The following is a 14,660-nucleotide window of genomic DNA, read 5'->3' as shown; positions in this document are numbered from 1 at the left end:
GGACGAGGACACGTCCATGTCCTGGTGAAGGTTCTCCCCGCCCCGCCACCTGGGAGATTTGCTATGCTTCTGGATGAATGGATTGGAGTGTTGGGCACTGAAGTTTTTCACACTCTCTACAGTCCAGGAGCACATATTACAGTTGATCCTCGAACCAGGTTTGAACTGCACAGGTCCACTCATACACGGATTCGTTTCAATGAATACTGCGTGCAGTACCCGACGATCCACGGTTGGTTCAATCAGCACATCCACAGATACGGAGGCCCAACCAAAGGACTTGAGCATCACCGGATTTTGGTACCTGCCAGGAAGCAGTACCCCACAGATAGGAGGGTGGATTGTATGTGAGATTCAAGCAATGCAGGAAGACGACAAAACTAAATTTCCCGTTCAACATGCCCAAGTCCCAAAGCCTTCCTGAGGTAACCACTGTCAATCATTTTGTATTTATGTTTACCTGCACGTATGTATGTACATGCGTTGTAATGTCAGAAAAGATGTAGAATTTTTACTTCTGAAGGGCCATACCCGCAGCCTATGGAGGTTCCTAGGCCAGGGATTGAATCCAAGCTGCAGCCACACCAATATTGGATCCTTTAACCCACTAGGCGAGGCCTGAGGATCAAACCTGTGCCTCTGCAGTTCCAGTCGTAGTCTTAACCCACTATACCACAATGGGAACTCCAAGATCTGTAATTAAAAAAAAAATTATGTTAGTGTTTCTGGAGTTTCTTTCTGCTGTGAAGCAGCAGGTTAAGGATCTGGTGGATCTGTGGCAGTGTGGGTTTGATCCCCAGCCCAGCACAGTAGGTCGAGGATTTCAGGAGCTGCAGCTGTGGTGTAGAGCTCAGATTCCATCCCTGGCCTGGGAATTTACATGTGCTGCACATGCAGCCATTTAAAAAAAAAAGTGTAGGAGTTCCCATCAGGGCACAGCGGGAATGAATCTGACTGGGAACCACGAGGTTGCGGGTTTGACCCCTGGCCTCACTTTGTGGGCTAAGGATCTGGCGTTGCCATGAGCTATGGTGTAGATGGCAGATGTGGCTTGGCGCGGCATGGATCTGGCATTGCTGTGGTTGTGGTGTAGGCCGGTGGCTACAGCTCTGATTCAACCCCTAGCCTGGGAACCTCCATATGCCGCAGGTACAGCCCTAGAAAGACAAAAAACAACAACAAAAAAGTAAATACTCGTGTGTGTGTGTGTGTGTGTGTGTGTGTGCGCGCGTGCACGTGTGTATAAAATGTGTGTATGTAATATATATATATATACACTTATATCTGTTAGTGTTTCTTTTCTTTTTTTTTTTGGCTTTTTGCTTTTTCTAGGGCTACATCCTCGGCATATGGAAGTTCCCAGGCTAGGGGTCGAATCGGAGCTATAGCCGCCGGCCTACACCAGAGCCACAACAACGCGGGATCCGAGCTGCTTCTGCGACCTACACCACAGCTCACGGCAATGCCAGATCCTTAACCCACTGAGCGAGTCCGGGGATCAAACCCGAAACCTCATGGTTCCTAGTCGGATTTGTTAACCACCGAGCCACGACGGGAACTCCCTTAGTGTCTCTTTTATACATGGTCATCATAAAACAGTTCGAACACCCAGAAGTACAAAGGAAAACTGCCTTAAATACCATTCCTCAGTTAACTGTCCAATATATTCCTCCAGTTATCTTTCCAACTATATGCTTAAAACGTGGAGGGGGGGACCCTATGAAATTTTACAACTCTTCTTTTTACACTTAACATCATTCTTTGGTATAATCATTAAAAAACAAGTGACTACTAAACTAGGCTACAGAGGCCGAATTTCATTTGAGCTTCCAGAGTTGACTGGTTCCAAGTGTACCCATCACCTTAGGAAGGATGCATTTGGAGTTCCTGTTGTGTCTCAGCGGTAACGAACCTGACTAGCATCTGTGAGGACGCAGGGCTTTTTTGGTTTTTTATTTTTGCTTTTTAGGGCTGCACATATGACATATGGAAGTTCCTTCCCAGGCTAGGGGTCAAAACGGAGCTGTAGCTGCCGGGCCACACCACATCCACAGCAATGTGGGATCCAAGCTGAGTCTGCCACCTACACCACAGCTCACGGCAACACCGGACCCCCGACCCACTGAAAGAGGCCAGGGATCAAACCCACATCCTCATGGATACCAGTCGGATTCATTTCTGCTGCACCACAGAATGGAAAACTCCCAAGAACACAGGTTTGATCCCTGGCCTCGCTCGGTGGGTTAAGGATCTGGCATTGCCTTGAGCTGTGGTGTAGGTCGCAGACGTGGCTTGGATCTGGTGTGGCTGTGGTTGTGGTGTAGTCCAGCAGCTGCAGCTCAGATTCAACCCCTAGCCTGGGAACCTCCATATGCTGCAGGTGCAGCCCTAAAAAGGAAAAAAAAAAAAAAAAATCCAAAATCTCTTGACACTGAGCCTGCTTTTACTATGACTGTCCCTTGCAGTGGGGCATGGTGTCTCCAGATTGCCACTGTCCCCTCTACTCTATTGTTTAGGAATGGGCCATTGTCACTATTCAAAGTACTTCCATGGTCCCTTGTCAGCATCTGGGTGTGAAAACTCTTAGTGAAATATCTCTAGATATGTAAATCCAAGCCCTCCCTCCCATAGCACCGCAGATTTCCCAGTCGTCTAGATCTGAGGCTGCACCCAGCCCACATCATCCTATTTCCATCTCTGCGAGTATTACCTGCACCCAAGTCGGAAACCTCCCTCTGATTGTCTGCACTGCGTTTTATTCTTCGAACCACTCCTTCTTCCTCACTCCAGGCCGTAAACTGGTGGCTGGGGATACAGCAGTAAACAAAAGCCCAGCTTTCCTGGACCTTCCGTGCTACCAGGAGAGAAGAGCAATAAAGTCCTATGAGACGAAAGAGTAAGAGGAAAGAGTCCCAGAGGCTGCCTTGTTAGGGCCTGTCCCCAGGAACCACCATCCTCCATTGACCCCTCTCCTGTTCTGACCCTAACTCAGGCAGCTCCTCAAGCAGAGGTAAAAGGGGAGTCCAGAAACAACTGTCAACACTGGAGAAAAACCAAACCCAACCGAAATCCCCCACCATCGCCAGGTTGATACTTGGAAATGTGTGTCTTTGCTTTGAATGAGTTCTGCAGAGTTAACTGTGTGACCCTAAACCATGTACGCATTTCTGTGTCATGGTTTATTTGCAAAATGGAGAGTTTTGAAAACCACTTTACTGATAACATGGAGTTCCTGTCGTGGCTCAATGGAACTGACTAGCATCCACGAGGACGTAAGTTCAAAATGCTGGCCTTATTCAGTGGGTTAAGGACCTGGCGTCGCCGTGAGCTGTGGTGTAGGTCACAGGTGCACCTAGGATCCTACCTTGGTGTGGCTGTGGTGTCAGTCGGCAGCTACTGTTCCAATTCAACCCCTAGCTTGGGAAACTCCATGTGGCTCAGGTGCAGCCCTAAAAATGAAACAAAACAAAAAAACCAATTTACTGATACATAATTCACATACTCTATGATTAACCCTGTCTTTTATGACTGGCTTCTTTTGCTTGGCATTTATGGTCTCAAGCTTCATCTGTGCTATAGCTTATTTCAGTATTTCATCACTTTTTATTGCCAAGTAATATTCCACCGAATAGATCTCCCATTTTGTTTTCATCCATTCCTCAGTCGATGGACATTTGGGTTGTTTCAGTTGACTGTTAAATGAATAGTGCTGCTGTGAACATCTGTGTACAAGTTTTGCATGCACATGTGTTTTCAGTTCTCTTGGGTATATACCTTGGAGTGGAATTGCTGGGTCAAACTGTTATCTACCTGGGTACCTGCCTTCCTTAATCAACTGAAATTAATAAAAGGCCATATAAGCAAGGCTTTATTGGGGCCCCTGGGGCAGCCAGGGGGAGCAAAAATAAGCAAGAATTTCCCTTGCTCCCTAGCTCCCTGAGTGGTGTTAAGCTGGTTCCTTACATGGGTAAGAGTAGGGGCAGGTCCAGGGGTAGTGCCAGAAGGGTAGCTTAGGCAGTTTGCCCACCCCTTTGGTGGTATTTTGTGCAGGGGCTGCGGGTAGTACCCTGCTTTTGCTTTTTGCTTTTCCAAAGTGGCAGTTGGGTGTTTTTAGTTTTTTTGTATCTTGTTCATAATTTGCCCTAACTGTGCCTGCCTGCAGTTATTTTTAGATCCTTATCGTTTCTTTGTATTTTGTTGCTGGAGGAGACTTTGTCCAGGTGCAAGCTTTTCAGCCACTGCAGCAGAGGGTCTCTGGTCCCAGGTCCCAGCCTGTCTCCATACAGTGACTCTGTGTTTCACCTTTTGGGGGGAGTTCCCATCGTGGCACAACCGAAACGAATCTGACTAGGAACTGTGAGGTTGCTGATTTGATCCCTGACTTCACTCATTGGCTTAAGGATCCAGTGTTGCCATGAGCTGTGGTTTAGGTCGCAGACACAGCTCAGATCTGGTGTGGCTGTGGCTTAGGCTAGTGGCTGTGGCTTAGGCTAGTAGCTGTAGCTCCAATTCGACTCCTAGCCTGGGAACCTCCATATGCCGTGGGTGCGGCCCTACAAAAGACAAAAAAAAAAATGGGGGGAACTTGCAAACTAATTTCCAAAGTGGCTGAACTAGTTTGTATTTCCACCAACGATGTGTGAAGCTGGAATTTGAATGCTTTCTCCTACCAATTGCTGTATGAATTGACTGTGTAAATAAGCATAAAGTTCTTAGAACTGTGCCTGGCATGCACAAGTTCATTTATGCTCCAAGAATGATTGCTGTCGGAGTTCCCATTGTGGCTCAGTGGTTAACGAACCTGACTAGTATCCATGAGGATGTGGGTTCGATCCCTGGACTCGCTCTGTGGAAGGATCCGGCATTACTGTGAGCTGTGGTGTAGGTTGCAGAAGTGGTTTGGATTCTGGGAGGCTGTGGCTGTGGTGTAGGTTTATCTACATAAATTATTTGGAATTCTATATGGGAAGAATTTATTGGTTTGGGGGCTTTGTTTTGTTTTTTTTTTGTTTGTTTGTTTTTTGTCTTTTTGGGCCTCTCCTGCGGCATATGGAGGTTCCCAGGCTAGGGGTCAAATTGGAGCTATAGTGGCTGGCCTACACCACAGCCACAGCAAAGCCAGATCCTTCACCACAGCTCATGGCAATGCCGGATTTGTAATCCATTGAGCAGAGGCCAAGGATCGAACCTGCATCCTCATGGATGCTAGTCAGATTCATTTCCGCTGAGCCACAACGGGAACTCTGGTAAGAATTTGTTTATGCAGTTGTTTATTTATATTATGATGGATTCATGAATATTTATTCTATACTTTAGGTTTTACTCCAGTACTATTTTAATTATTACTCCCCAGGTTTTTTTTTTTTTTATTCACTTGTTGACTTATTTTTGGCCATGCCCATGACATGCACAAGTTCTTGAGCCAGGGATCAAACCTGTGCAGTAACAGTGAACCAGGCCGCAGCATTGACAACACCTGGTCTTTTTCTTTTTTTTTTTTTTTTTTTTTTTTTTTTGTCTTTTTGCCTTTTCTAAGGCCGCCCCTGAGGCGTATGGATGTTCCCAGGCGAGGGGTCTAATGGGAGCTGTAGCTGCCAGCCTGTGCCGCAGCCACAGTAACACCAGATCTGAGCTATGTCTGCGACCTACGCCACAGCTCATGGCAACGCTGGATCTTCAATCCACTGAGCAAGGCCAGGTATCGAACCCGAAACCTCTCGGTTCCTAGTCAGATTTGTCAGCCACAGAGCCACAACAGGAACTCTGACAGCACCTGGTCCTTAACCCACTAGGCCACCAGGAATTCCGACTCTCCTGTTTTCAGTTGCCTCCTGTGTCCCTCTGACATACACTCATCATTGTGGTGGTTTTATTTTTTAGTAGAGACCTACTTTTTACAGTTTATCCTTTTGTAAAAAGGATCTTTGGGGGTTTGTCTCATGGGCATGTATCATCTGCTTTTAAAAGTTAAAAACAGAACTTCCTGATGTGGCACAACAGGATCTGTGGCATCTTGGGAGCACTGGGACGAGCATTCGATCCCTGGCTGAGCACAGTGGGTTAAAGACCTGGTGTTGCTCCCTGGCCCGGGAATTCCATATGCCGCCAGGGGACAAAAAATGGAAAAAAAAAAAAAAAGTTAAAAACAAACAGGCCTAGTGTAATTAACACAAAAAGCTTGTACCTTATTAAGGGAGTTCCCTTCTTGGCACAGCAGAAACAAATCTGACTCCGATCCATGAGGACGCAGGTTTGATCCCTGGCCCTGTTCAGTGGGTTAAGGATCCAGCGCTCCCGTGAGCTGTGGTGTAGGTCATAGATGCGGCTTGGACCTGGCATTGCTGTGGCTGTGGCGTAGGTCAGAGGCTACAGCTCTGACTTGACCCCTAGCCTGGGAACCTCCATATGCCAGGGGCGGGGGGGGAGTGGGGGGAGGCCTGTAGCTCATTAAAAAAAGTCTCCTTTCTTCCCCTGATCACTCCTCCCCTGTTCCAGAAACATCATGTTGATTTCTTGTTTGTTTCTGCAGAAAAATTCCTTTTTTCCCCCCTTCTTTTAAACAAATGTTTACATAGAGTACAGGCTGTTCAGCACACTGCTTTTTTCAAGTAACAGTCTCTCTTGGGTTCTCTTGTGGGTTGTTCCATTTTAGTACATAGAGACCTACCTCTGTTTTAGCCTCTACATAGTACTCCATGGTAAGGCTATATACCACAATATATCTAACCATTCCATCAATGGACATTTAGGTTCTTTCCAGTCTTTTTACTAGAACAAGGAGTGCTGCAGCGAACGCCTACATCTCTGCATAATTGAGCAAATGAACCTGCAGGATACATTTCTAGACAAGGACTTTGCTAAGCCAATGAGCATATGCTTTCGGAGTTCCAGTTGTGGCTCAGTGGAAACGAATCTGACCAATATCCCTGAGGATTCAGGTCTGAAACCTGGCCTCGCTCAGTGGGTTAAGGATCCGGCGTTGCTGTGAGCTGTGGTATAGGTTGCAGACGCGGCTCAGATCTCGAGTTGCTGTGGCTGTGGTGTAGGCCAGCAGCTGTAGCTCTGATTCGACCCCTAGCCTAGGAACCACCATGTGCCTCGAGTGCAGCCCTAAAAGATGATATTTTTTAAAAAGAGTGTATGCTTTCAAAATGTAGATGCTACCAAATTGTCCTCCAGCAATTTTCACTCTTAGCAACGATGTATGAGCAGACCTGATTCCCCCCACCCTTGCTAGCCTGGAAGAAATCACAAGCTTTTTGATCTCTGTGAATCTGATAGGTGAAAGATGGGTGACTCATGGAAGTTTTAATTTGCATTTCTTTTATGATGAGTGAAGTTGAACATCCTGCCAGGGTTTACCAATCACTTGTCTTCTTCTTTTCGGTGCATTGTCTCTTCAGATTCTCTGCCCATTCCCCCTCCCCTGCCCTTTAGACTTTTTACAACCTTTGTTTTGTGCCTCAGTGAAAGCACCTCGCTCACTTAATCCATCCACAAATATTGATTGATTACCTACTGTGTTATTGCAACATGGCAGTGAACAGAAGGACAAAGGTATTTTTCTCAGGGAGATGAAAATTCTAGAGGGGGGCGGACAGAGGATGATGTCGATTAGCAGTAACTGTTGTGGAAAAAGAGTACGCTATAGGCTAGAACGTCCTGTGGTGCTTTTTTTTTGGGGGGGGTGCCTTTTAAGGCTGCACCTGCAGCATATGGAAGTTCCCAGCCTAGGGATAGAACTGGAGCTATAGCTGCCGGCCTACACCACAGCCACAGCAACGTGGGATCTGAGCCGAGTCTGCGACCTACACCACAGCTCACGGCAACGCCAGATCCCACTGAGCATGGCCAGGGATTGAACCTGCATCCTCATGGATACTCGCAGATTTGGTTCCGCTGAGCCACAACAGGAACTCCCTGGGGTGCTATTTTATATAGGGGGACCAAAGAAGTTTTCTCTTAGGGATGCCAAGGGAGCAGAGATGGGAATGAAGCAAGGAAAGATATCATGCAGTTATCTGGGAGAGGAAAGCTTTAGACAGGAGCAGCAGGGTGAAATATTTCCTGTGCTGGAAATATGCTGGGTGAGATGCGGAATCAACCAGGAGACCAGTGTGGCTGGGGCAGCGTAAGCGAGTGGGAGAGGGATGGCAGATGAGGTCTGAGAGGTGAGCGGGGACCCACCAGCTCATGTAGGACTTTGCAGGCCTTTGTGAGGACCTAAGGATTTTGGCTTCCACTCTGAGATGCTAGCCCTTACAGCGTTTGTTTACTTGGGCTGTACTTTTGTTGTTGTTCTTGAAACTTTCAGAGCAGAGGGATGACATTACCCGATGGAGCTTTTTCAAGGACCACACAACGGCATGGTCTGCGAAGGGAGTCATTCCAGTACACAAGTTATTGGGGCATTTCCCATCGTTAATTAGCCTGCCCCAACTGGAATGTTTAGGAGCCTGGCCCTCTTTAAAGCAAATCCAATATGTGAAAATACAGACAGGGAGCTCCCTGGTGGCTCACCGGGTTAAGGACCTGGCCACTGCTGGGACCTGGGTTCAGTCCCTGACCTGAGAACTTCCACATGCTGTGGGTACAGCCAAAAATAAAATAAAATGTCATGTAAAGTGAAATAAATAAAATACAGATGGACCTAATGTTCTCTGAGGGACTGGGTGGTCATTGCCAAAGGCACGTGCTCAGTGAGATTAGGGCGAGGTGGTGATCCCAAGCCTCTAGGCCCGGGGCTTTTGCTTTTGAGTGATAGACACGCTCCACCTTTTTTTCCCCATTAGAAGTAAATCATCTCCCTAAAGCTCATCCGCCCGCACCTTTATTTTCTTTTTTTCTTTTTAGGGCCGCACCCACGACCTATGGAAGTTCCCAGGCTAGAACTATAGCCTACGCCACAGCCGTGTCAGCTCACGGTTACACCACAGCTCACGGCAACACAGGCTTCTTAACCCGCTGAGCGAGGCCAGGGATCGAACCTACATCCTCACAGATACTAGTCGGGTTCTTAACCCTCTGAGCCACAACGGGAACTCCCCCGTTTTCTCCTGAGGCCCAAAGATGAAAAGGGATCATCCAGAGTTAGTGAGAAATTCAAGATGGCAGACTTTAGGGTCAGACAAAATATGGGTTCGAACCCCTGCTTTGCTAGCTGTTTGCTTTGTGATTTTAGGCGAGGTATCCCTCTGAAGCTGAGTGTTAGCCAAACCTATCAAAAGGGGAAATGGCCTTGGACTCAAAGGACTGGAGGACTAAAGGCTTATGCAAAAGAGAAAGGCTTCCAAGTGCGGGGCACCTGGTAAAGATCAGGAAATAACAGCTATTGAGGTAATTATTCTGTAAATGTTCTGAATGATAATACCGTTGATGGAACCGGGTGTCAGACCCTAAGTTAGGTGCTGAGATCAGACGAACTAGAGACTGGGTCTGTAGTCTCTAAGTCTCTCCCTAATACCCACTCCTGCCCTCCTAGTCCCCGCTGTGAAGAAGGAGAGGCCCTCAATGATGCAAATGAGTGTTGACTCTTTTCATTAACACGACAATGAGCCCTTGATGGAAATGTTTAGAACTTTGGAAAAGGAGAAAGATTGGTTAAGAAGTGTTTGTTGATGGACTCACGCCCTGCTTTACTAGTCAATAAACATTTCCCGGGCCGGCCTGGACAACCCCAGGTTGGAAGTCGAGGTCTCTAAAATGTTGGGTGAACAGGGGCGTTGGTGTCTCAGGCTAATGTAGGAATAACAGCCAGGCAATGTTCACCTCTAGGGCTGGCAGGTGGCTTTGAGGAAATGTGTGTGAAGGAGTTCCAGGAAATGAATCCGACTAGGAACCATGAGGTTGCGGGTTCAATCACTGGCCTTGCTCGGTGGGTTAAGGATCCGGTTTTGCCGTTTGCTGTGGTGTAGGTCGCAGACACGGCTTGGATCCCGAGTTGCTGTGGCTGTGGCGTAGGCCCATGGCTACAGCTCCAATTAGACCCCTAGCCTGGGAACTTCCATATGCTGCAGGTGCGGCCAAAAAAACCCAAACAAACAAACAAAAACAACTGTGTGAAAAGCTTGCCCCTTGGGAAATGAAGCAATTTTTCATTTTTTTGCCCATGCCTGGGGCATGTGGAAGTTCCTGGGGCCAGGGATCGAACCAGCCCCACAGCAGTAACCCGAGCCATGGCGGTGACAACATCAGAACCTTAACCACTAGGCAAGGAGGGACCTCCAAATTTTTCTCATCTAACAAAATCACTTCAGGAGTTCCTGTTGTGGTGCAGCAGAAACGAATCCGACTAGGAACCATGAGGATGCTGGTTCGATCTCTGGCCTCGCTCAGTGGGTTAAGGATCCGGTGTTGCCATGTGCCGTGGCGTAGGTCACAGATATGGCTGGATCCTGAATTGCTGTGGCTGTGGTGTAGGCTGGCAGCTGTAGCTCCAATTCAACCCCTCGCCTGGGAACCTCCATATGCTTCGGGGGCATCCCTAAAAAGCAAAAACAAAAAACAAAAACTAACACTTGTTTTTCATGTACTCAAAGTTGTTTACTACTCCACAAAAACACTGTTTCTAGAGCTAGAGAATGAAAATAATTCAAGTCTCTGAAATAGCACTGATTAAATAAATCATTCAACATTCACAAAATGCTCCAATATGGCCTTTTAAAATATAAGCTAGGAGTTCTCACTGTGGCACCGCATGTTAAGGATCCAGTGTCTCTGCAGTAGCTCAGATCACTGCTGAGGCCTGGGTTCAATCCCTGGCCCTGCAGTGGGTTAGGGATCTGGTGTTTAGGGCTTGGATTCCATGAAAATAGCTTCCACGTGCCTCGAGTGTGGCCAAAAAGAAAAAAATACAGGAGTTCTTGTGGCCTAGCAGGTTAAGAACCCGACATAGTGTCCATGAGGATGCTGATTCAGTCCCTGGCCTTGCTCCGTGAGTTAAGGGATCTGGCCTTGCAGCAAGTGGTGGCATAGGTCACAGATGTGGCTGTAGCTCTGACTCGACCCCTAGCCCGGGAACTTCCATATGCTGCAGGTGTGGCCTACACCACAGCGCACAGCAACACCAGATCCACGCGGCATCTGCGACCTACACCACAGCTCATGGCAACGCCACATCCTTAACCCACTGAGCGAGGCCAGGGATCCAACCCGCAACCTCATGGTTCCTAGTTGGATTCCTTTCCGTGCCACGACAGAAACTCCGAAAGACAATATGATAAAGGCACATTTCTCTCCAAATTGATCTGTAAGAGGCAATATTAATAAAACTTACAACAGGGTTTTTTGTGAACCTCAACAAGGCAATTAAAAATTATGTAGGGAGGAATAAAAGGGCTAAGAATAGGTAGTTGCTTCTAAAGAAGAATAGGATTTCCGGTGGTGCAGCAGGTTAAGGATCTGGCATTGTCACTGTCATGGCTTGAGTTGTTGCTGTGGCCAGGGTTTTGATCCCTGGCCTGGGAACTCCCGCATGCTATGGGTACAGCCAAAAATTAAAATTAAAATTAAAAAAAATTAAAATAAAGAGGAATAAAGACTTGTTCTACTAGAATAGTTTAAAAAGCTACAATAATGAAGAAAATGTTGTGTTGGTAGCAACAGAAATTCACCAAAATCAACTCGTGAATATAAGAAAATTTGATAAATGACAGGGCTGGCATGGCAGATCTGAGCAGAGACTATCTAATAAACGGAGGTGGAAAAAAGTCATCCTTATGGAAAAAAGTGAAATTAGATCATTGTGTCACACTGTACACAACTATCAAAGGCAAAGCTTTAATAAAATTTAGCAAAAAATATAAGGGAGGAGTCCCCGTCGTGGCGCAGTGGTTAACGAATCCGACTAGGAACCATGAGGTTGCAGGTTCGGTCCCTGCCCTTGCTCAGTGGGTTAACGATCCAGCGTTGCCGTGAGCTGTGGTGTAGGTTGCAGATGTGGCTTGGATCCCGCGTTGCTGTGGCTCTGGCGTAGGCTGGTGGCTACAGCTCCGTTTCGACCCCTAGCCTGGGAACCTCCATATGCCGTGGGAGCGGCCCAAGAGATAGCAAAAAGACAAAAAAAAAAAAAAAGGGAATTTCTTTCTGACCTTGAATAATAATGAATCTCAAAAAAACACAAAAGGATCATTATAAAAGACAATATTAATAAATAAAATTATATTAAAATGAAAGAACACAAAATTATAAACTACAAATTTGAAGAAGATATGTGTCAACATATATAACCACTCAAGGATAAGTTTTTTTGTTTTTTGTTTTTTGTCTTTTTAGAGCCACACCACAGCATATGGAGGTTCCCAGGCTAAGGGTTGAATTGGAGCTGTAACCTCCAGCCTCTAGCAGAGCCACAGCAACACCTAGACTCTTCTCTGTTCTTCCTTTTTTTCTTTTTTTTGGGAGGGGGGTCTTTTCTAGGGCCCCACTTGCAGTATATGGAGGTTCCCAGGCCAGGGGTCTAATCGGAGCTGTAGCTGCTGGCCTACACCACAGCCACAGCAACTCGGGATCTGAGCCACATCTGTGACCTACACCACAGCTCAGGGCAATGCTGGATCCTTAACACACTGAGCAAGGCCAGGGACCGAACCTGTGACCTCAGGGATACTAGTTGGATTTGTTTCTGATGAGCCACGATGGGAACTCCAATCAAGGATATGTATTGAGATCACCTAAGACTGTCTATAAACCAATAAAGGAGAATAAACCAATAGAAAAATGGGCAAAAGACTTGAACATGCATTTAAAAGAGGAAATATGGCCAACAAGCTCATAAATAGGTGCTTATCATCATTCAGGAAATACAAATGAAGCCCTTAATGAGATACCAGTTTATATCCACTCTATGACAAGAAAAACAAGTATTGAAGAGGAACAATAGTACTTCTATACATCGCTGGTGGGATTACATATCCATACAACAATTTTGGGGAAAAAAAGTATCATTTTCTTGTAAAGTCACACATTTACATACCTTAAAACCTAGCAGTTTCACTTTTAGGCTAATGTCCAGGAACAAGTCTTGCACAAGTGCTCCAGGACACATGGACATGAATATTCATAACCACAGGGAACAAACCAGCCAAAACCCAGAAAGAACCGAAATGCCCTTCAACAGGAGAATGGATAAATACATTGGGACACCTTGACAAAATGAAATATTGCACAAGGAGTTCCCATCGTGACTCAGCAGAAACAGACCTGACTAGTATCCATGAGGACGCAGGTTCAATCCCTGGCCTCGCTCAGTAGGTTAAGGATCTGGCATTGCTGTGAGCTGTGGTGTAGATCGCAGATGTGGCTCGTATCTGGCATTGCTGTGGCTGTGGTGTAGGCCAGCAGCTGCAACTCCAATTCGACCCCTAGCCTGGGAACTTCTATATGCCACACATGCTGCCCTAAAAGAAAAAAAAATTTTAATAAAGCTTTTTTGTCAGTACAGTTGATGTTCCCAGAAGATTTTTTTTTTTCTTTTTAGGGCCACTGCGGCATATGGAGGTTCCCAGGCTAGGGGTCTAGTCTGAGCTACAGCTGCCAGCCTACACCACAGCCACAGCCACAGCAACACCGGATCCTTAACCCACTGAGAGAGGTCAGGGATCGTATCCAAAACCTCATGGTTCCTAGTCGGATTCATTTCTGCTGTGCCACGATGGGAACTCCATTACTTTTTTTTTCTAGTGGCCTCATCCCTGGCATATGGAAGTTCCCTGGGCAAGGGAGTGAATCTGAGCAACTGTAGTAAAACCAGATCCTTTATTACACTGTTCCAGGCCCAGGGATTGAATCTTCACCTCTGCAGTGACTCAAGGTGCTGCAGTCAGAGTCTTAACCTGCTGTGCCACAGCAGGAACTCCTCATAGCAGATGTTTTCAAAGCTTGCTAATTAGTGAGGTTGATGAGGGAGGGGCAAACAAGTAGGTACCCTTTTTTTTTTTTTTTTTTTTTGTCATTTTAGGGCCACACCTGCAGCATATGGAGGCTCCCAGGCTAGGGGTTGAATCGGAGCTACAGTTGCCGGCCTACACCACAGCCACAGCAGTGCCAGATCTGAGCCTCGTCTGCCATCTACACCACAGCTCATGGCAACATCGGATCCTTAACCCACTGATGGAAGCCAGAGATCAAGCCCGTGTCCTCATGGATATTACCTGAGTTAGTTAACCACTGAGCCATGACAGGAACTCCAAGTAGGTACTCTTTGTACCCTTTTGGTGGCACTACAAATTGGTGTAACCCCTCTGGAGGGCAATATTTAGTAGTGTCTATGGAAATCTTAAAATTACATACTCTTTGATCCAGCAGTTCTCTTCCATTTCAAGAATTTACTTTATGGGAGTTCCCATCATGGCTCGATGGTTAACGAATCTGACTAGCATCTATGAGGATGCAGGTTCAATCCCTGGCCTTGCTCAGTGGGTGAATGATCTGGTGTTGCCGTGAGCTGTGCTGTAGGTTAAAGACACGGCTCAGATCCTGTGCTGCTGTGGCTGTGATGTAGGCGGGCAGCTACCACTCCGATTGGACCCCTAGCCTGGGAACCTCCCCATCTGCTGTGGGTGGGGCCCTAAAAGAAAGGCAAAAAACCCCACAATTTTTACTTTATAGATTTACCTGTAAAACTCAAGATATGAATATAAATGGTTGTTCATCATAACATG

The sequence above is a fragment of the Sus scrofa genome, chromosome 3, assembly GCF_000003025.6.
Source record: "Sus scrofa isolate TJ Tabasco breed Duroc chromosome 3, Sscrofa11.1, whole genome shotgun sequence".
Classification (NCBI taxonomy): Eukaryota; Metazoa; Chordata; class Mammalia; order Artiodactyla; family Suidae; genus Sus; species Sus scrofa.
This window is presented reverse-complemented; position numbering follows the sequence as displayed.